At 38.4% G+C, this 22,478-nt stretch overlaps 1 long non-coding RNA gene across 1 annotated transcript; it reads right to left on the reverse strand.

The window, feature by feature from the left end:
* Positions 1-5,936: 5,936 nt before the first annotated feature.
* Positions 5,937-9,676, reverse strand: LOC140332474 (uncharacterized). The gene is made up of 3 exons (XR_011921138.1): positions 9,536-9,676; positions 7,887-7,962; positions 5,937-6,036 (listed from the first exon to the last, which is right to left on the reverse strand). It is a non-coding gene; the product is annotated as an uncharacterized lncRNA (long non-coding RNA).
* Between the last annotated feature and the right edge of the window lie 12,802 nt (positions 9,677-22,478).

Genomic DNA, 22,478 nt, shown 5'->3' on the forward strand with positions numbered 1-22,478 from the left:
ATATATATATATATATATATATATATATATATATATATATATATATTCAATTAAGATAAAACTAGTTATACATTTTTCTAATATATAGTGAGAGATTTAAGCCTGCCATCATTAATAGGTGACCTAGTAGAACACCTTTCACTTGCAATCTACAATGAAGGGACTTTTCCTGACCATCGCAGTTTAGATCTTCCCCTGATGTGGGGTGAAAAGAAAGACAAAGGATAGCTAGGGTTTTAGTAGAACAAAAAGATAATATATTGTAATAAACAGATTGTAGATGACAGTACATTTTAGTGAGATGTACACTTAGTATTAAGAGAAACATCCTGTAACCCCACACGTTTCGCCTATCGGCTTCCTCAGGGGATTTTGTGGAGAATGTTTGTTCAAGGGCTGTACATAAAAATAGTATATATACTGTAAATTTACATTTGAAGTTAAAATATATAACAATTCAGATTGAAGTCCAATACATAAAAAACAAAAATAGTCTATGCCATCATTTTTGTTGAATATGTTGTTTCCAGTACAATATACAAGTATACATATAAACACAGTTGTATGTGAATAGGAATATGTATCTATATAATATGGTACTAATTTGATTACTTGAAACCATCATGTCAGGGATGTCACAGAGGTAAGTATGACTATGATTTCACAACGTAGTATCTATGGTAAAAAAGTTGAGGTTTAGACAAGATTTAATTATGTCTGTTAGTATTGCTTGAAGGGGGGGGTTCAAAAAGGATAAATTATACTGACTTAGGCACTAAGTATCAGGGGAAAGAAAGAGGTTTAAATGTTAACTTTCCAAATTAGATTTATAGTAGATAAACATACAAAATAAAATTTGGGACTTTTAAGACAGTAACAATATTTGGTATCATGAGTATATTCAAAATAGATCCATTTATTTAAAATAATAATAAAACATATCAAACATTAAAACAATACCATTTATTCATTTCATCTCTAAAAATCACATAAAATCTTCACCAAGAATGGTGTCCAATTTAAGATAAATAGAAATATTTGTTTGTTCTAGAATTCTCTACGCTTTTCGTGGCATAATCATCCATTTCCTCAGAAGATCTAGAGGGTCTACATATTCATCACCATTAGATATAAGTACATTGTATTGTACTGTGATGGGGGTGCAAATGATGAGGATGCAAAAAGGGGGTATATGTTAGCATGGGGTTCTGGTATATATATAATGTATGCATGCTTAGGTTGATATAAGGTCAAAAAGTACAAAAATATTATAAGTCCATTAAGGATGTAACAAACACGGCAAGAAACAAGGTAAGAAACACGGCTCCTCACGCATGTGCGGTCCAGAATTTGTGCATTTAGTGGTCCGTAGGTCTGAAAAGGTTGGCAACCACTGATATAGATGACGCCTAATGTTGTGCAATCTATGTAGTGTTTGGGACGGTGTATTTCTCCGTTTTGTAAAGGTATGTTCATAACTTTATAGACCAATTGGCATTTTGGGCAATGCCCACATCTGAAGGTACCTCTTGTATCCCTTTTCATTGGAATGGTGGTGAAGTAGTGACTTGATACAAGTGGGTCTCTAAGAGAAGGTGCTTTTCTGTATAAAATATGAGGTTTGTTTCCTATTTTTTTCCCCAATTATGGAGTCAGATTTCAGTATATGCCAATGTTTCCGGCAAGTTATTTTGGATTGATTTGTGCTGTTCATTATAAGTGGTAATTATTCTGGTTGTGGGGTGTGTGAGTGTTTTCTGACCTGAGTCAGTGAATAGGAGGTTGTGCCTAGAAAGGCCACAGACCTTTTGGTAAGCTTGTTTTAGCAGTTTTGTTGGGAAGACCTGTGCTATTATTCTTTCTTGCTTCCTTTGTAAAGAATACTTCTGTTGAGCAATTCCTTTTTTGTTTTCCTTGGGTAGCATTGGTGGATGTCGGTTGAGGCATCGGGATATCAATAAGGCTCAGGTAGAGGTGGAAGTGAGCATAGTAAATGCCTTTTTGTTTTATGGGACACTAACAATATTCAAACCCTTTTATCATGATTCTATTATAAATCTAATTTGGAAAGTTAACATTTTAATCTCTTTCCTTTCCTCTGATACTTAGTACCTACGTCACTATACTTTATCCTTTTTAAAACCTTCTACCACCACCTTAAAGCAATACTAACAGACATAATTAAATCTTGTTTAAATCCCAACTTTTTTACCATGGATACTTCATTGTGAAATCATAGTTATACTTACCTCTGTGACATCCCTTACATCATGGTTTCAATTTAATTCAAGTAAGTAAGTAATTCAATAAGTACCATATTATATAGGGACGTATTCTTGATTATCACATAAACTGCTATTCACATACAACCATGTTTATATGTATATATATATATATATATATATATAATATATGTATACTTGTATGATGTACTAGAAACAACATATTGCATGATAATGACATAGACCATTGATTGTACCTATGTCATTTTTGTTTTGTGAATATTTTTGTTTTATATGTATTGAACATATATATATATATATATATATATATATATATATATATATATTATAGATATAAATATATCTGAATTGTTATATATTTCAAGTTCAAATGTAAATGTATATATACTATTTTCATGTACAGCCCTCAAACAAACATGCTCACCAAATCCCTTGTGAATGCCGATAGGCGAAACGTGTCTGGTTATGAGACGTTTCTACTAATACTTACTAAGTAGGGATATTACTGTCTAGTACATCGGTCAATCTTCCCATGCTTGTCTATATGGGAGAGACCAAATGAAATTCTATGCTGTCCGTACAGCTAAAAGCTGTCATCCACAATCTGTTTTTTACAATATATTTCCTTTTTGCGGCACTAAAACCCTAGCTGTTTTTCTTTTCAACCATTATAAGGTATTTAGGGTAGCAGCCCAATATTTATTTATGGATGTAGGATTAGAAGCAATTTTTAAACATTCTTCCCCTAATGTAGCCAAACAGTCCTTCCATTTCCTTCAAATTTATGATGTGATACATGCTATGTAAGTCATTGGCTTAATATTTTGAAATATACTATGGTCTTGTACAGTATTTACAATTATGTTTTTTGTTATTTGTTTCAACACTCCTGAGGAAGCAGACTTGTTTCCGTGAAACGCATAAAGTATGTGAATTGATGTATTTTTATTGAGGATCCCATCTATGCCTATATTTACAATTGGATATGTTACTAATGATACTCACATTTAATAGTAGGTATTTATATTCACACTACATAGTATGTTTTTTAGGATGGAATAATGTTGTAAATTGTTTTCTTCTGCATTGTAATTATTAAAAAGTTAAATAATTTATTTATGTAATGTTGATTGCCAATGGAAAAATCTGTGTAAGATACTTACCCCGCCAGCGCTCGCTGTTTCAACCTCACCTGCGGCATCCCCAGGAATCGTGGGCAGCGTAAAGGAGACGGCTGCAGGGGCTGTCATCGGTCTGCTTGCAGCATGTCTCCTCTCACTTTCAGAGGGATTCGTCCTGACCGAACAGTAAAATGGCATGCCCAGCATCCCTGCAGACCTGCACAGTACTGCACGTGCCCTTAGCATTCCTGCAGGCATGCACAGTACAGAACAGGCCCAGGGGTCCTGCTGTAATTAGAGCACACTACTAGGCGCGCCTTATTTACCCCCCGGGGGTGAGGCAGACGGCTGCCCCACCAGAGGGTGGGACATGAATAATTCGAATTCTTTGAGGCCAAATTGACTGCAGGGGATTAATTATTTAGTATGTTTCCTCCTATGGCCCCAGGTGGCGCAATGTAATTGGGCACTCTGCCTATTTATTGAGACCCTGTCATTAGCACCCTTGCCCGTTATAGCCTTTGTGTATCAGTGTGCTTGGGTTAGTTCTGTGCGTTGGTTCACCATTTTGACCTCTGTTTTCTTCCCCTCTGTCTTCAGTTTAGACTTATTACCAGCAGTGACCCCGTCTGAATATTAACCTTGCATGAACTCTGCCTGCCCTGAAGTTGCCTGAACAAGGAGTTCCTTTGGCTCTGCTGCCAGGTTCCTATTTGTTGATTCTCCTGCTTCTGATTTCTTTTGTACCAACCTCGGCTCGACCTTGACTCCTCCTGATCACTGCCAGCCCTGACTACTGGCCTAACTTTGACTACTCCTGAACGCTGCCTGCCCTGCCGCTGGCTTGCCTGACTACTTTCTGCTCTTCGCTCTGGTACCACGTCTTGTTTCTGTCAGCAGTCACCTGCCTTGGCGTGCACGGGGGCGGCAACCTGGCTCTGGTCAAGACCGGCTCTGGTGGAGACTGGGCAGCTGCTAAGACTCTGCACCCTGTGCACCTCTATGCCAACTAAACTGGTGACACAGAGGGTCCACAGTCCTGCCCCGCAGTACCGTGATAGTAAACTTTTAGACTAAGATCTCGACTCGACCTGGGGATACCTGTCACCCCCCTCAGCCCGAATTGTCTTACCGGGAGTATTCTGACGGATGCCCTCGGGATTTGGCCTACTGCGTACATGTGGAGGAACCTGTGTCGGAGTGTAAGGTAAGGTAAATACCCCACCAGCGTTCCTGCGTCATCCTCGCCCGTGGTGACCCCTGGGATCGCGGGTAGCGTGGCCGGGGCTGCCGCCACTCTGTTTGCAGCATGTCTCTTCCCACTGGTGGAGGGATCTGTCCCGGTCGACCTACTGTTCGGCCGAACGGCATCCCCAGCATCCCTGCAGATGTGCACAGTACTGCATGCGTTCTCAGCATTCTGGTACCTACAGCCGGTGGGTCCTGCTGTAAGAGGCGTGCACACTGCTATGTGCGTCTCTTGTACCCCCAGGGGGTGAAGCATCTATAATTTGGGAGGGGCATGCATAATTTGAATTCCCTGCGGCCAAACCGGTTGCAGGGGATAATTTTATTCAGTATGTTTCCTCCTGTCCAATGGCACCAGGTGGCGCAATGTGATTTGGCACTCTGCCCATTTAATGAGACCCTGTCAAACCCTGTGCTTGGGTGCGTTGGTTTACCATTTTGACCTCTGTTGTCTTCCCCTGTGTCTTGTCATCATTTTTTTTGTCTCACACGTGTTAAGTTACCGTAACAGCTGCATTTTGTGCCCTAGATTTTACTTGAGTCAATTCCAGGTACCTTGGTTTTTACTTCAGCTCAGCTTACATATTATACAATAATATTAAAAAGCAAAAGATCTCACATAAAATAATAAAAGCAGCTAAGGTGTTAACAGTTGAAGAGCTAGCAATCAGTCAGTTGGTACAGGCTAGTATTAGTTGTGATCTGTAAGAACAGGTAGGTCATATAATATAATTTACCATAATAGTGCAAGTCACAGAACTCATGCATAGTTTTGTAGATGCAAACCCAATAATTACATTTTAAGGTTTAACACTTTGATGTAATTATATGTTTTAAAATATTTCTTTCTAATTTCAATATTAGCTGTTGATTCCCTTTTGGATCTTTCTGTTGTAGATTAACAATTCTCAGTTCCTGTTTCATATATCCCTGCCAGTAAGTTACCCTTTCATATGCCCTTCAAGAAAGACGATTTGCCCTGCTGCAACAATTGGATAATATGTATTAACCAACCAAAACGAGAATGGCAATTGTTTTATTACCAACATGGGTTGTTAGATGAGGTTTACATCTATTTTAACTAAGCATTCTTAAAACCCTACCCTAAACATTCCCAATACTATCTGTATGCCTGGATACATTTACAAGATAATATCTTGGCTTGTAAAAAATACTTAGGCCACACAAAGATTATCAAGGAGAAAAATAAATAGGTTACATTAAGCATTCCCCATGATGTATAATGTTTATTGATATAAACATACAGAACTACACTGAAAAGGTGCACTATATTCAAAATGAAAAGTTTTTTTTTTTAGAGGGACTGAATTTTATTTTTATTTTGATATTAGCTGTTGCATTCAGCTATTGCCATATTCCAATAAATCCGCCAATCTTTCAAACAGTCGGCTCCAACGTATCTCCTTTGGAGGGAAAGGAAAAAATGATTAGTTATATTGTTGCACAATTGGATATTTTGCTCAAAGTTGACCCAGATCCAGTAAATCCCAACCAGCATTCAAGCACTGCCAGGCACACTGATCTTCTGTTCCACCCAACCGACTCTACATGGTTGTTTCCAGTAACCACTTTCACCAAAGATTTATTTTTTACCTTTCCCTTGAAAACCAATATAGAAGATTTTTTTTACTACTGACAGTACTGTAAGGGGCCTTTCTACACTGGCAGGAATGTAAGAGGGTCCTGACCTTCAACCTAAGAGAGCTAACCACTGAGCCATCATCTGGTTTCGTAAACCCATATCACTCATAACAACCTAACAATCTTTCCATGCTGTGCACATTCACCAAATGACATATTCATCTGGATGTAGTGATAACTCAGAGGATTGATTCTACCCCAGTATTTCAGTATTTCCAGCACCATTGTAATACATCAGACCAAAGCTTAGTGGTCATGCAGGGCATTTTCCAGGTCAATAGATTTTCAAAAATGTAGGATCCACCCTAAACTCAAAGTAAGCACAAACCCAGTACTTAGTCAAGAGGCATGTATGTAGATGCTTGTAGGTTTTAATCAAGATATAAGAATGCAAATCTCTTTAAAGTTGTAATATGTGAGTGGCTTTGATAGGAAAAGGGATATAAATGGTTAGATAACTTTTTCTATCTATAAATGGGTTTCTTAGACATGAGATTTCTTTGGGGTTGTTGAGTATAGTATTTTGTGGTAATGGGTGATATTAATATAAAACATTTATGTATCAAAGACTACATACAGTATAGGTAAGTTTGTGCTAATTGAAAACACAAATGTTCCTGTACGGTAGGGGACTGGGATTGGGGCACGGAAGTGGGGTCAGAAGAAAGATCTAATGGAGAATTATGATTTAGGGGAACAATACAAGACAATACAAGAGGGAAGGGGGTTAAACCAAAGAAGTTTACAAGGGGTGTAGGGTAAAGGTGAGAGTAGACAGGTGAAGCTGCTGGAGTCCAGGAACAAAATTATGTATTGCCATCAAGTTGTTGGACAGCATTGTTAAAATCTGGAGTGTTTGTATACACTCCGCCTTATTCTTTATGAATGATAAAAAGCTCTACAACATGTAAAAAATCATTAATGATTCATATCAAATATTTAAATCTGCAGAGCCTACAGTGGGATCTTGGGCGGCTGTCTCCAGGTGAAGTGATAATAGGAGGAGATTTTCAATAACTTTACTCATTGTAAACAAGCAGAAAGTTATTTCAAGTGCAACTTTCTGTGTGTTGTGATACTTCACACCTCAGGCTGTGTGTTTCCCACCTGGGGTGGTCATGCCCAAATTCTCTTCCTTTAAACTATGACTGTCGCAGTCAAAACATGAGTTTTAAATAGTTCAATTTTTTTCAGTGCCTTTATTCTTTAGACCATCTAAATGGGGTAGAAATTCTAAATTCAATCTATCATGATGTCAGTCAACTTCAACTAAAACTTATTTTGGTTTTTCTTCCACCCCTACCATTGTTTTACAAAAAATCAGGATCTTCAAAAAGACAAGCAGGGACAATACATGCCTGAGATGTTTGCCATATAATCAGAGGCTGATAGTTTATGGTTTTCAAAATCCCATTATTCAAAGTATGTCTTACTCTCAGTTTTCTACTTAATACATTTCTACTAAAACCATTTACAAGTATGTTGGTTGTTACATAATGTTGTCACTAGACAGTTTCTTCCTTTGTATTGTATTTCATAGTTTATTTATTGTCACTGTAATTCTTCCAAATAAAACGGGAATTAAAGTAAAAACTTGATTGGCTATCCTTACCAGGCGTTTGTTCCCTGGGTCCGCAAGATTAGTAAAGCACATTGGATGTCATCATCATAGTCTTTATCATTTAACTCTAACAAAAAAAGTATATAAAAATATATGATGTATGATATATGAAAAATATATGATTTATTTATATATAAAAATAAATGATTTTTGTGTATAAGGAATTTCTTTCCATATTAGTCAATACATTCTAGTGTTATCTATGGGGCATTGTGTAATTTTAATGAAATTATGTGTATAAATTTTCAAGGTCAAATGCTTGAATACCATATAAAATATATTAAGACTATATGGCTATGGTAGGGACATTAGATTGTGAACCCCCTTGAGGGAAAGTTAGTGACATGACTGTGTAAACTGTTGTGTAATATGTCAGCGCAATATAAATACTGGCTAATAATAATAATTCCTGTTTTATAAATAGAGCCCATGGTGTAATCTATAGTGAGAAATATCACCATCATTATCTAGGCCTTTGGTAGCCAATGTTTTCAGGTCCGTGGACCACTAAAATACCAGCTCCCGACTGCACATGTGCTGGGAGCCGGGTGTCACTCAAATGGGGAGAAACCTCCCCCAGAATGATGTCATTATGACATAACCCCGCCCACTCTCCCATCGCAGGTCTTAGCCTGCAATGAAAGAGTGGGCGGGTTGTGTGCAGGGACATAGCCTGCCCACTTCCCTGAGCCTGGGAACTGATCAGGGTACGTGGTACTCAGCTCTGGCCAGTGCGTCCCCCCAGTGGGGTCCTTCTCCTGACCCCACTCAGGGTTACACCGATCAGACCTCCGGACCCTCAAAATTTTCTCGCTTACCACCTTCTTTTATTGAATTTCAGTCCCATGTGGGTGTTACCAAGGGTAGCCTGTATGCATATATAGTCTGCCTAGGAATATCAACTTCTTCAGAACAACCCTCACTCATCAAGGTATTTTGATTATTGCAACTCCTCCTAAATGCCACCTCTTATTTTCATCAGAGCTGAGGTTGTTAGACTCTTGCTTAGCACAATAAGTACACTTATGCATGAGCAGTTGCATGCCAAACATGTATGACCTCACATACATATATATTCATAATCGCCAATCTGCATGGGTCGCTCAGTATTTAGGCTTACTGCTCCGCACCCCCCATGTTGAATGCTCATTTGCAAACTAGCATGTTCCATGTCAAATTTGGCAAACTTGACTTTTAAATAGTTGTTTTGATCATAACAAGATTAATAAAGGTTACTGCAGAAATTCCATTTTTCAATATTTTTGCATTGAAATATTTGTCTGCTAACATTGTAGGGTAGCTTTTAAAACAAGGGTATGGGGTATTCTGTATTGTAATACATCATCTGTGCTCTTTATCTGAAATTTCATTGCAGTTTATTTAATTCGTGGTCATTTAGTCTTCATTGTGCAATTTTTGGATATATGGAGAACTAAAGGTATTGTACCTTGGATCAGAATCCCATGTAATCTGCAGAATGGCCAGATTTTTACAATACTTAGAAAACTTTACCAGTGTATGTGAAAAATACATATGACAAAACAAATTAACTGTTTAGTAAACCACGTCTAAGTGGTATGATTGTTAAGTATGTTCATACTTTAAAAAAAAAAAGAAACTATTGTACTGCATTTACTTACCAGAGCAACTAATATTGCATTTGTTTTTTCCAGGAAGTTTAGGATCATAACACCACTCAACGTGATTAATACCAAAGCGTCCAAAGTGTTCTTCATTTAGGTAGTAGTTCAAATTATATGAATCATATTTCTGAGCTATACAGAAAACTTAAATGAAAAAAAATAATAACAGATTAATGGGACTTATTCCTAAAGGTTTCACGTCAGCCAATGTAAAAGTGCATGAACAAATACAATCTGAAAAAAATCTGTATTAGGCCCTCACCCAAACCCCAAGCATTGAACCACGGACAGTCTAATGTTTTCCTTACTCAGAGTCAGAGAGGCAGCTTTTTATTCATCAACTTGAGCAATAAGAATCTAAAAATAAAAATAAAATAAAAATAACTGTTTGAAGAATAAGGGCTCCACATTTGCTTAAGTCCATTTCCTTATTTGCCGAGAAAAAGGAAACAAATCCTGGAGCCAATGCATTTCAGATGCTCACCAGTCTCCCTTCATCAAAATATGTAAATATGCTTATCAATAAATGAAACATTGTTATATCAAAGCAGTAAAAATTAAAGACTAAAATGAATACAGAATAAACTGTAAAAATATTCAAAACTCAAAAACAGAACAGTGTTTAATATTAAAGATCGCACCCACTATTCAGGGAGTCAGGTAGTAGAAGAGAGACCTTGCAGATGTAGAAGTGAAGGAAACCCTTTCTTTGAGTTTCACTTTAACAATGAATGTGTATTTTCTCTGTCAGTCTTAATTAGCTATAAACATTGTAACACTCAGCAAATTGAAAAGGACACACAACAGTAAATTAAAACAAACAGTTGGGGGGCCCTCACGATTGCCCGAGCAAGACAGTTGCCTCTTGGCTCTGTGACCAGCTGAGCATGTTCACCATTTTGATCATACCTATGAGGAACTGCTACTTCATATCCCTACATATTTTGAACCTGCGTTCACTCAGAAACATGAATGTCCTGGGGTCATAATCAGCTAGACGTGTTCAGGACAGAATGCCAGCCACCACTCATCTTCGTCATAAAAAAAAAAAAAATTTACTCAATCAAAATAAACAAAAATACTAAAAAATCTAAATTGCACAAAACCCTTTATATAACAAATAAACTAAAGGAAAACACAAATAGAACAATCCAAAATAAGTAACAAAGATTCACCCAAAAGATAGGATAGGTAGGTAAAATACCTCCACCTCAGGGGATCTATTTTGGAGATCACTTAAAAAGATAGTTTAAAGTCTTATTGTGAAATTGTTCAAACATTTTATAAACAGTTCTTCATACCAAGGAGTGATGAAAACCACAGTTGGAATGATATGATACAAAACACAGGTGCTGAATTTAAAAAGTACAATATAGGAGAAAATCTAAATTTATATTAGTTCTTCATATTATAATTAATGTTGTAACACAAACTTTTACTTGGCAGCCCAGATCGCCAACTTCTCTTTATGGACCTATATCAGTAAAATTGGTATGATCTCATATCCCAATTTGCTTTGGACCCTTACTGCTAAAGGACTCATTATATAGGATCCCTTTACCTTTAGAAAACAAGTAAAATCTTCACTGGTGTTTGTGTCTTCACATTTCTCTTGATAACCCTTAAGCCCTTTATTGGTGGTCTGACCTCCTTTACAGATATTCCCTTACTGATTTTAATCTTTTATGTTCAAAACCGTTAATCAATGCTTTACGTGGAACATACAAGATCTGAAAATTCACCAACTGGGGCGTTCTAACACCCCATTGTAATTTATATCATTTGAATCCTGCAACCTATGCACCCCAAACTCTGCCATGCTTTTTTCCTTAATTTACTATGCTATCACCCATTCCATCATACAATTTCTCATTTGTCGACTAAAGAGACTGAATTGGGGGATTGAAGTAAAATTTAGAATGCAGTAATAAAATGTTCTCCTTGCTAGCGCAGGTAAATGCATAATAAACTTTTATTAGATGATATAAATCCTTGGATAAAGTTGCTACTAAGTGCTTTTGCACAAACAGTCTTTTTGAGATTAATTTTATCCCTCCATTTGTGCCCAGGTAATCCCAAAGGTCAAAGACTTGTCTGACTGTAGATGATAACCATTAAACAACTTGCCCCGAGAAAGGTGAGCACTGAAGAATTGAATTGCCCCAAATTCAGGTAACTCCTTTGCAGTAGGCTTACACAAATGACAGCCTGGTATTGAGGAAGCGGTGTCACTGGTCAGTCTATCAAGACCACAGGGAAGTTGGGGTGTCAAGAGTGCCCTTTCAAAATACGGCTGCCATCTTTGTTTTTATTTTTTATTATTTTTACTATGCATATTTACATATGTGTTTTTAACCCTGATAAAGGGTGCTAATGATCCTCAAATACACAATGACTTCCACTTTTGTGACATTTTATATGGCAAAAAGGACAACTAATAGACTTACTTTCCTAAACTTTAAATGGTTGAGACATACAAAAACATGTTACTCTAACTACTTAAGAAATTTAGAATGAATAAATAAGAACACCACACCCCTTATCCGTGCCATCCAAATAATAATAAAATAGACTTTACCTGCTACTTTGAAAGAAAATACTACATTTTTTTTGCAATAAAACATATATGAACAATCTCTAAAATCATCCATGAAAAATATCCACTTTCAAACAAAGGTGATACAACATCATATATATTGAAGTTCTGCATATACAATTCACATGATCACAAAGTTAGATGCAGAGGACGGGAAGTTTGTTTTTTTCAGAAAACCAGATAACATTGAGAAAAAGGCTAGAAAAAGAAGGCAACCATTTAATTTATCAGTAGCCGATTATATACCACCATTTATATAGTACTTATGTTCTTGGATTAAGATATACTTTTAAACTGAAATGGTGTATTAGATTCACCTTTAGTTTTTACCTAAATCCTTATTCAGGCATAGTGCCTGGGTGGCAGGAAAAGGGAACAAACATACCTTCCCCCTCACAGTATGATACAGAGCTCATGCCGTCCCTGAACATGCTCCGGAATATGGACTTTTCCCCTGATGTGGGAGTTGATTGGAGAGCTTTTTGTGGAATCTGAACCCCCATTTATTAAGGCATGACCAGGTATCCACCTGTTCTCAATAGAATGGGGCAAATTGGTGCACTCTGCCCATTTCCATTAAGACTTTAAAGCACATAAACATACTGAAGCCAAACATATTGGATTCCCAGTACTGAATTAATAGCACAGGAAAACCTCATTAAAGTCATTGATCTAATTTTGTCAATTAGATCACTTGAATTCCAACACTGTTGAGAAGAAGAGCCACTTTCCTTCATATGTTTATCCAAGCAGGATGTGGGATTTGGTGGGGTTTTATGATGGAATATCCCTTGACCACATATTTTCTCCCTTCCACAGTAGTTAACATAAATAATACCCACTACTCAATGTGAGAAAAATGAAAGTAAAGATGTATCAAGATGTATCTAATGCTGACCTGCAAAGAATGCATTTTCAACATGTCTCAATGCTGGGATGCATTAACTTCAGCTCACATAGATGCAAACACCAGAAAAGAATGAGCCAAAAGTATTAGATGGAGATGAGGTAAGTATTACCAGCCTATACTTTTAATATTATATTTTACAATATTACAATTTTGCTTTTTGGTTTGCATACACTTAATGATCAAGTGTTGTGGTATAGCCATAGAAAACTAGTGGTGGCTTTACGTTCTTGGAAATTATTCTTTAGGATGAGGAATTTGAACAAAATAAATCTGACAAACCAGAACATAACACAAGTGACCAATTAATATACTCACGCAGTGCCTTTTCATTGTCTGTCATTTCTGTGCATTGCAATGATTTGTATATTTCACAATAAAGGTTGTATTTTGAAGCAGCCTGGGATACCACGATGAGCAGAAAGATAATTTTCATTTTGAGAATAGTATAATGATCAGTGGGGCTGTTTATATTTATAGGCAGAAGTCGATAAGCTGTGCTTTTTTTTTTATTAAGAACAATGGGTATAAAGACCCTAAGGCAACATATGGGTATGGTATTGTTTTAGTTTCTCTGTATATATTAAGGAACTTTTATTCTCCAACAAGGTAGGGACAGAATGTACATGTAAATTAAACACAATAACCACATATCTGAGTGTTCTTTTAGTTTGTTTAACTCATGTAATATGTACTATTGAGGTCATTCAAATGTCACTAAAAAATCCTCTAAAGTTCCAGAAGACTGAAGTTCAAAAAAAACTAAAACTATTATATAGTTCCATGGCATACATTTATGCACAGTGTAAAAGACATTTTTGGAGCTACGTAGGATGGAAAATGGTCATATTACATGCAATAAAACATCTCAAAACCCAATACATGCCTTCCCCATCACTAACATTCCAATCACAGGATTATAAAATCATCAATCACATAGGCCATGATTCATCTAGCAAAATCCGAAGGTCGCTCATGCATTTATATTTGCTATCCGAAAATCGAAAGCCGTCGCGCAATTCAGCAACTGAATGAGCTCGCGGACGGAGCTGTGCATCGCTGGCACCTTTACACTGGCGAGCTTGCATTAAAAGTCACTGTTCCCCTAAAAAAGCATTCTTTCTATGGCACACATATTACCCTTAGTCATAAAAAAAATGTTTGTGCTGTTCAAATGTTTAAAACATCTATATGCGCTAGGAAAAATAATTATTGTAGGTTTTATATATATATACTTTTAACATTAAATCCTCCCCAACCTTATTTAATTATTTTAATTAATAGAATATCTGTTTACTGCTGTACAAATCTAAAGGATCATATCGATCATATTAGATCATATTATATAAGGGTGTGTTTTTACATATCTAAGGATCAATTTTGACAGAGTAGTCAAGTGAATTTCTATCATCTCTGCGTTTACATTTGAGCATATATAAGGGCATTGAAAGGATCTGCAGGTTTCTTGGCTCTATTCCTCTGAGATCTCTCACCATCCCAGTGTCTCTCAGTGCATCAGAACAGGCGCCTGGAAGAATTGGTCAACGACGCATACACTCATATGGTATCAAGCAATCGTCAACTTTATTATAACAAACATTAGTTTATACACCATAACAATATGCCATTGCGCATGCTCATTTATTAGAATGATTGGAAAATCACTAAAATACGTATTCTAAATGAAACTGTTTAGCGACATAATTTCAGACACATACAAATCACCTTGTTATTCATAAACAATCAACATTATCTGAGTTTAGCAGAATTAACAAGGACACTCATCTTGGCAGAACATCAGGTTTATACACATATAGTCTAAACAACCAAGGAATACATTTAGTTCTCATAACTAAGCTCTCATAACTAAAATCTAGAATAAGAAACAAAATGGAGTGTCTCAGGAAACAAAATGGAGTGTCTCAGAAAACAAAATGGAGTGTCCGAGGCCCTTTCAGGCGCGTTTTTTACATATCCAAGGATCATATTGATCAATGATAATGAAATGTGCAATTGCAAAAAAAACAAACAGCCCATTTTGACAGACTGCGCAAATGCTAATTGCAAGTGAATTTCTATCACCTGTGCGCTTAAATTTGAGCATATATAAGGGTGTGTTTTAACTTGCTTTTTCCTTTTGTCTTTTTCTTTTCTTTGAGGGGCTGTTGTTTTGTGTGTTATCCTAATCTATGTTGCTGCATTTGATACTTTGCTTACCATTTAGCACAATAGCTTCTTTTTTAATTTATTTTTTTTGGAATGTTTTGATGTCTATTTTGCAATTTTGAAGTCAATGTTAATGCTTTGTTATTGTGTTTGTGGTCATATTGTTTGATTGCCATTTTCTGCCTTTTATACTTTTGTAAAAAAAAAACTAAAAGCCAGATTTTGTGAATTTAATTCGATTTTTCTTTCAGTGCACATTTCCATCCCTAAAAAACACAAAAAAGAAACTTTAGTTTTTACACAATGGGTATTTGAACCATAAAATATTGAACATGCTCTTATCCTACACAAACCTGTTTTGCAGCTTGGCTGTTTGTTTCATTTTCCATTGGTCACTTGGTCAAAATATCCTGTGACCTTAAAAGTAACAGAGTTGGGTATGTTAGATATGTCCCCTTCAAAATATATGTAATTGTAACATCATTGAAGAATACATTTGTCATAGAATACACAGCTGTACGCCTTAGTATGTCATTTTAACCAACAGAAAAGTAGTTGACCTATTAGCAAGCACATTTTGGAGTGAGGTGTGCCATATTTGGTCCCTAGACATAACTAGATTTGTGTTCATTTAGTGAACAAAGATGCAATCGTGTATTTTGAAATAATCTTTAGCTTTTTTTAAGGTCATTACAGCAGTACTTGGAGAGTATTGAGCTGAGACTTCATACTTGATTAGAATCACTTTGACAAATCTACAAACTGGAACATTCTTTGGGGAAATAGATAGCAAAACTGCATTTGGAGCAGACTTGGGCCACATCAAAACAAACTTAGATAGGTAAAGTGTCAAAGTGCGAGGGTTACTAACCTGTGGACATTGGGCAAACACAAAACAGAGATTAAGCTATTTTATACAAACAAGCGTCTTCACACAGGATACCAACTCAAACCCACACCAGCGATCTCATAGAGTCCTGAAAAAGTTGAGTGAAGAATTACAGGAAGAATGTGAAGAATGTTCTCACTTGGCACCCGGCATCCACTTATATAGTTCGGCCAAACCGGCCAAGGCCCACTTCACCAGCCCGGCCACGGGTGCGGCCAACCCTAGCAGCCCGGCCACGGGCCACCTCCACTTCCTGGCCTCGGCCAGGGGACACCCCCACAGCACACCCACAGTCCACCTGCACAGCACAGGCGCAAGTGCGGCCCACCTCCAAAAGAAAAAATTACTACAATATCATATAACTTTGTGGGTCACCATAACATTATGCAGACAGCATCCTGACATTGAAACATCAACTAATGTTAGACAAAAATGTTAGACACATTTTTTCTGAATCCTATACATTAAACATGGGTTGCTTATGGAAGCCTCAGCTGTCTCTTCTTCTGATTGTGGTAAATGTCCACCTGAGGAACCCTAAAAAAAAACACACAAAAGGAACACATTGGGAAAGGTTCATTCCCCCAACACATCCCAAAATAAACACTAATGGACCCCTTCTTGCCTACCTCCACAGTGGATGCAGCCCGTGAAAACTCTTCAGAACCAGAAACCAGCAGACATGGATGCTCTACAAAGGCACATGATATATCACATCAAAATGAATGAATGTGGAGACAAGTCTTCACATATCAAAAGTCCCCTATATTTAGCACATGCAACATTTCTTTGGACATATTAAGCTCACACATTCCCAATGGGAGGCTGCACCAGAATCCGCTGGCAAGAAAACTTAACGAATGTTATCTATATATAGATATACTATAGAAAGATCAAAGGTTATTACTTAGGTTTTGGAAGGCTGAACACACAGACAAACCAAATTATCTGGATTCTCCTCCAGGCTTCTCTGTAGTGGATCAACGACCTCCTCCTGTAGATGGTGATCTGGTGATGAAAGCGCAATGTTAGCTCTGCAGGTCATGCCGACGCCTCTGCTCCTAATTGCAGGCATGGGTGCCGGGTCCTACCTTTCAGGTAGAGTAACCCCAGTACATATGTTCCATGCCAGAGTTTCCTTCCTGCTGGAGATTTGCACTGGTGTTTGAGCTGGCGTGGGTGTGTCTCTCTTCATTCATTAGGCAACACATACATGCCCCCTATGGCTGGAGCTCTGCTAATATATACAATATATACAGGAAGTTGCCTGAGCAATCTCTTGGTCTTAGCTTGTCTAACTCCATGTGCAAAGGTGGTGCTTCTTCTGTCTGCCTTCCTGTGTACCAGACCTTTCTTATCGAACCCTTGGACTTTGCCTGTTTGCTGCCTGACCCTGACCTTGGATTTTGTGTATGGACTTCTGCCTGATTGCCGCCTGACTTTGACCTTGGTTCTTGTTCACGGACTTTGTTTAATCACCACCTCTCCTTCTTGGCCACGCAAGCCCCTCGGTGCTCGCACCGCGTATCCTGACTCCTGTGGTCATTTGCCACTGGCCTGGGGATTGCTCTGGAGTGGCACCTGGCAGCTACCCTGCAGCCCAAGCCTATCCTCACCATTAGAGGCTCTAGTGAAGACCTGGTAACGGCTTAGTTAAGCCCCTCTGGAGCATACCCAGTCAGTGGCACAGTGGGTCCATACCTCCTTGCATAACACAAAACAAATGATAGAGTGAGCTTGACTCCAACCCAAGTTCATTTGGATTGGTCGATTCACCACAAATTCAACCACAAAACATACCACTCCCAGAGCAAAAATGTGTGAAATGAAACACTCATATTATACATGAGTGTGGTTATAAACATGATTAGAGACACGTGCATAATGTCATTCAAGATATACCATGAAGGTTCATGAAGGTTCATCTTACCAGGATGAAGGTGAGTGTCATCTCGATGCGAAGTGACATCCTCATCACCCCATCACCCCGAGCACAGAAGGCAGGAGGGGACTGCTGCGTCTCAGGGCGTACTATTGTAAAAGAACTGAAATACAAACATTGTTCATGCAAGTCAAAAGAAGGTAAAAATACACCAAAGAGGTCATTTTCCAAAAATGATCTCATATTTCACCCCCAAGCATAAATATGTAAAAACACAATGCTATTTTGTTCTCAATGCTAATGACTAAACTGTTGCAATCCCACAAAAATCAATTCACATTGGTAATTAGGTAATGTAAAAGAATTGAGCTTACATGGTTGCCAAGCATGGGAGTCATCACAGTAGTCCATCCCTACCACAGTTTCTGGCCCAATAAATGGCAACTCCAATCTTTCATACTCCTTGAGATGCTGCACAAGATGTTCAGGATAGGTCCCACTCCTTCCGGCCTCTGTGGCCAGGACCCTTTTGACATGTCTGACAAGATGTGACTCACACGTTTTTGACACTGGGTAATGGTCTGTTGTATACTGCCCACTGCATTTACACGCCTGGCAATTTCCTCCCAGAGTCCCTGCCTTACAGCATGGGAAGTCTGGGAGTGCAAGCCCCCACGGAGTCTAGAAAAATGTTCTACGTAGGACTCCATGAGGGCTGCATTTTGCTCAGGAGTGAAGCTGGTTGCCTTGGAAGCAGAATCCCTGGTCCCGCTCTAACTGGCTGAGGTGCCAGGTTAAAGGACCAGGGGCCTAGATGTTACTTTGGCCTGCTTCACAGAGCAACCTAGCTGGCCTGAGGGAGCTGCCTGTTGGTCTATGGACTGAAGACCCTGGGGTGGTAGTGGTGGCGGTGGTAGCCGTGGTGGTGGCCATTTTCCTTGGCTCCATGTAACTAGAAGTCAGAAAATAAAAGAGTTATGGGACAACACACCCAAAACATTTTTTGGAGGAATAAAGTCAATGATGTAGTCTTACTTGTTCTTGTTGCAGCCTTTGTTCTTTTTCTGTTTTTTTTTTTCTTTTTTCTCCCCAAGTTTTGGTTTGCATGAGCAGAATGGCTAAGAAACTGTGCAAACGTATAGGGATTCAGTACGTGCACACGCAAACGCGCACATAACCGCACGTAACTGCGTAACTGTAACCATAACTGCATTCAAATGTGCCTTGGTTCAAGGATTTTGTTTGCTGTTGTCATGGATCCAAATTTGGAACTAGAGGTGCTCTGTACAACTGCTGTTGTGACATTAAACACCACTTTCCTTGTCATATCAGAAGAATAGCAGCAGCACCAACAACAGCAACCAGAGGAGCAAGCTCATGCTTCCAAAACGGTTCGGGCACCATGCATCTTCTTGGAGCGTAGCCGCCAGGAAAGTTTGCGTGACCAGGATGTCAAAAGGCGTTATTCGCCTGTCTCGCCAGGTCATCCATCACCTGTACAGCTTGCAGGAAGAGAAAATTGCTCCAAAAACTAAGAGAAGCCAGGCAGTGCCAGGAATGACCAGGTTCTTGGTACTCTGTATATTTTAGGAAAGGGTTCCTTTCAAACCTCCTCGGCCTTAATTTGTGGACTAAGCCAGCCTACAGTTTCCAGGGTTTTTACGAAGGTCATCAATGCCATTGTGGAACTTGTCCCACTATATATTCATTTTCCTCAAACAGCTCAGGAGTGGAAGAAGGTAAAGGTGGATTTCTTCAGGCGAGCGGGATTTCCAAATGTTTTCGGGGCCATTGACTGCACCCATGTGGCAATTCAGGCCCCTAAATTGCAGGAAATTGCATTTCGCAACCAGAAGCGATATCATGCACTGAATGTACAAATAGTCCGTGATGCCTACAGGAGAATCATGAGTGTACGCACAGGTTTCCCAGGATCATGCCATGACCTATATCCTGCTTCAGATAGCCCTCTACCAGAAATTCATCTCTGGAGAAATGCCTGAGAGCTGGTTAATAGGTAATGTATAATATCATTACTGTAATACAACTAACAGTAGTCAAATCCTAAATACACCTAATATGTTGCTATGTCCCTTTGTATTGTCAGAATGCCAGGCTTTGAACTATATTGTATATAAGTCATATTTTGTGCTAACATCTAATTTAGCAAATACTTTATAAATATTGTACAATAGTGGGAAAATGGGGGAAGAACAAACTTTCAGCTATTCCCGGAAGCCCTAGTATAATTAGTATTTTCACAGCTCACGGTACTTCAGTGTGATAGTCAGTAGTAACAATGCATCCTAACAACCAAAAAGCAATAAAGTGACCGAAGAGCACAACCCTTAGCGACCTTTGTAAAAAAAACTCTAGTGTTACACTGCATTCACAGAACACTTACTATACCAAGTACTAACATGTAATATGTTTGTGTTTTTACAGCTGACAAAGTATATGGGCAGCTTCCATGGCTTATGAAAGCTGTGTATCACCCCGGTCTGAAGCAGAGCATAATTACAACAAGGCTCTGCAAAAAAGCCTGGGGGTTGTGGAGCAAACCATCCGGCTGCTAAAAGCATGGTTTCTGTGCTTGGCACGGCCTGGTGGTGAGCTCCTATATGCGCCAAGGAATTCTGCCCTTGACCTTTATGTGACATTTTACAAAAACACATTGCCAAACTAGGGCAGAGTGCATTTTAGTTTAGATTTGGGCAAGCAATGCTTATGCAGGCAGAAAAGAATGAAAAATACAATCCAGCAGCATGTAGTTACCACTAAAGCATGATTAACACATTCTAATAATGTAATCTATTTCTTTACAGGGTGATAACATCCCTCTGCTGTGCTGCCAAGTCTCTGGAATGTCACGTCACAGACTACTGTACATTGGTGGATGATATTCTTGCTTCCAGTTAAAGGTTGAAATCCACCTTTTTGTTTCTCCACTCCAAAGCTGATGCGAGGAAGTGACTATATAGTGGGCCAAGGTCTAAAATGGCATTGAAACCTTCATAAACACCCAGGAAACTGTATACTGGCTCAGTGCACAAATTAGGGCGACGTGGTTAAAAAGAACACCCTTCCTAAAATATATAGAGAGTCCAGGACCCCAGCTTCTTTTTGTTTTTGCTGCAATTTTCCCTTCCAGCAAGATGTACAGGTCATGGATGACCTTGTGGGACAGGCATAAATGCCTTTAGACATTCTGGTCATTGGTTTGAGCAAAGCAATAAAATATGTTGGGCACTCAGTTAAATTGTCCTTGGCATTTTTCTATACAAAATGACTGATACCATTAGAATCATGTAAACACATAAATAAAGCATACTATCTGGTATGTAAGAGTGTTTGACCCTGCTTGTGAGCTTGGCAATCAATGTGGTTTGATGTTGTGCTGGGCAACCTGGACCTCCTTCCATCACCATCAGGTGTGTTAGAATGAGTATGCAACTCGGCTGGACAACTAATTGACAACCAGTTTGGACAGCAAGTGGATGTGTGTTTGTATACAATAGTGCTAAGATTAACTAGCTGAGCGATAAGCCCGACCTTGGTACGGGCTTAAAATAGTTACATTTATCGATAAACCCGAACTTTTCTCACTGTATGAAAATACAGTGAGAAAAGTTTAGGTTTATCGATCACTTACCTGGTCCCGCTGCGATCCAGCATCGTCCTCCAGCGGCGATCATCTCCAGCGTCCTCCTCCAGCGTCGGGTGCCCTTTCCGGGAAGAAGAAGCCGGCTCTCCGTGCGTGTACGCGTACGATGACGTCGGCGCGTGTGCGGGAAATTCAAATTGAAACTCATTCAAACACACTTTGTATTGGATTGAATACAAACTCCTGTCCGAATTATCGCATTTTCAGTATTTTTCATTGTTTTATGTATTCTTGTTTAAGCTGATTTTTTGTGTATTTTATTTAATTTTAATAAAAGTACACGATTGTGTGTTTCAAACATTTTTTATATTCAGGATATCTACTAGAACCCTTGTTCTGACATATTTCTGTAAGTTACAGGTCTACAATTTAAAAAAAAAAATTTCATGAAAAACAGTGTAACGCTTTTGGAACAGAAATCTAGACATCAGTGTAACGCCCAGGTGTTTAGACAGCACAGCACAATGACAACAAACAGATAACACTACCACAAATGAACAGAGGAGTTGTGGGGCATCAAATCAATATGAGTGCAAATGTCAGAGTAATAAATATGTACATAATACATTCAAAAACCAATATGTGACTTTGAAAATGGGACAAAGGCAAACAGAGGGTTCAAGTAGTAGTTGGGAGTGGAAAGCATATGGACATTTGTTCTGAATATTAGTTTTAAAAAAATGACAAAACATTGCAGAAGATTTGTTAAACAACAGAAACTGTCATTACAAACCAGGCACAAAAACATTGCAGCAAAAGATGAAACTAACAATAATGAGGATTACAAAGTCACATGAATGCATAACATTCAAGCATTTGATGACATCCCTCTCCGC

Source organism: Pyxicephalus adspersus, chromosome 6 (assembly GCF_032062135.1).
Source record: "Pyxicephalus adspersus chromosome 6, UCB_Pads_2.0, whole genome shotgun sequence".
Taxonomy (NCBI): domain Eukaryota; kingdom Metazoa; phylum Chordata; class Amphibia; order Anura; family Pyxicephalidae; genus Pyxicephalus; species Pyxicephalus adspersus.